Source organism: Akebia trifoliata, chromosome 7 (assembly GCF_017979445.1).
Source record: "Akebia trifoliata isolate Shusen 1 chromosome 7, ASM1797944v1, whole genome shotgun sequence".
In the NCBI taxonomy this organism is placed as follows: domain Eukaryota; kingdom Viridiplantae; phylum Streptophyta; class Magnoliopsida; order Ranunculales; family Lardizabalaceae; genus Akebia; species Akebia trifoliata.
Genome location: NC_141381.1, coordinates 13,273,728 through 13,275,818, shown reverse-complemented (window position 1 = coordinate 13,275,818; position 2,091 = coordinate 13,273,728).

Genomic DNA, 2,091 nt, shown 5'->3' with positions numbered 1-2,091 from the left:
TCGTATGTACGTAGCTTGAAAATAGTTTTTCAAAGTTAAAACCTTACTAAGGAGGTTTTAAGAAAAGTTATATCCTTTTGAAAATCGAGTATGATGGAGGTTTTAAGAAGAGTGAAGAAGACATTCAAGTTGAAGAAGAATGAAGGTCAAGACCAAGTTCAACTCTCGTCAAAAATGGACTGAAAAAATTTAGGTTAGTGTGTGACTGTCATTGGTCTATCATTCGGTTGACCGAACCTATAATTTAGTTTCTCTCTTCTTTTCTTCTCTCAGGCGACCGAATCCCAAACTTGACAACCTTATTTTATGTTTATTCGGGCGATCGAGTTTGGTTGGTCAACCAAACCCGAAACTTGATAACCTCATTTTATGTTCACTCGAGCAACGAAGGTTGTTCGGTCAACCAAACCTAAAACTCTCATAACTTTCGAGTTTGGTCACTCAGTCAACCAAGTGCTTAGAAGTAGTTTACGACTTTTTCATATTATGTTTCAAACCACTATATCGTTTGAGATTTTTCTAATCTTTCAATTTCATCAAATTTGTTGAACCTTCCAAATTTTATTCTAGTTAGTTAGGGTTTCTCTTCTAACCCCATTTCTTCTTATCTTCTATAAATAAGAGAGAACTCTTAGAGATTTTCATCAAGTAAAAAGAATCTAGGAGAGTCCATTAAGGACTATTTGCCAAGATTCAAGGTTGAGGACTTGAAAGTGGAATATTTAGACGAGAAGATTGTTGTGATAGCATTCCAAAGAGAAGCACTCCCTAGAACACAGATGCATACATCCTAGATAGTAAATAAAAAACCCACCTGTAGTACTAGAAGACCTTTTTGTACGAGCAAAAAAGTACATCGAGCTAGAAGAAGTAATGAAGGTGAAGATACCCTGCAAATACAGATCCCTATCAAAAAATTGGAGTCGCCAGCTAGTTTTGAACAGTCCAGGAATCGAATCATGACTCACAAAATAAATAAGACATGGTCTGCGCAAAACAGGTTAGTGGATCAAGGTATGGGATTAGAAGATACTAGGCACCAATCCCACCCAACAAAAACAGTTCTCTACTAATTCCAATGAATGTTACTTCACAATTTGGCCTAGAAATAAACTAAGAAAATGATTTACCTTGTAAAATAAAAAAGGGATGTTGTCTGGTTCCCAAAGTAGAAAATTAATTCCTTCACAGTATTCCGAGTCATCTTCAATTCTTGATATGGCCTAGCTCTTTGGAAAGATGTTAAGACTATCTTAGAGCTTTTCTGAGGTTATGATAAATTCTAGGGTTATTTTTTATGTAGAATCCAAGTTTTTGTTGGTTGAGGATGGTTTAGGACTTCAGTTTTTTATGTTTTGAGGCTTTTTCGAGACTTTTTTTATGATCCAAAATTCAAGTCTGGAGGGAAACGAAATTTTGGGTTTATTTCTTGGGGATTTTTTTATGGCTTGAATGTGTTTACGATTGAGGATTTTGTAGATTTTTTGTTTCTAATTTGTGTGTGAACAATTTTAGAAGTTTCATTTTTGTTTTAAGAATATTTCTTGCATTTTTTTTTTACATAGTGCTGACCATGTTGAAGAAAATTGAACACCAGCCTTGATTTTCGTACTTTAGAAATTCTAATTGAGAATCCTAAGTTTGTAAGTATCTAATGATAAAAGGGTCCCGTTCAGCAACAAACATTTTGGCAAAACATTTTTCAAAACATGGGTTAGAGGTTTTGGAATGGGCTGATTTTTGGTGAGGATGATCTCTTCACCAAAACTTCTAGCCCCAGTTTACAAGTTGAAAAATCGTGGACCGTCCATTTCTTGTAAATTATTTTTGATGGCGTTAGAAATTTTGGAATGGGCTGATTTTTGGTGATGATGATCTCCTCACCGTAGAGATCATCCTCACCAAAAATCAGCCCATTCCAAAACCTCTAACCCATGTTTTGAAAAATGTTTTGCCAAAATGTTTGTCAAAATGTTTGTTGCTGAACATTTCCCAATGATAAAAATCTTTTAAATTATTCAGAATGTCTAACACAGCATTCCAAACATAATAACTTTTCCATTATTGATGAGATATATTGGATATGATTTA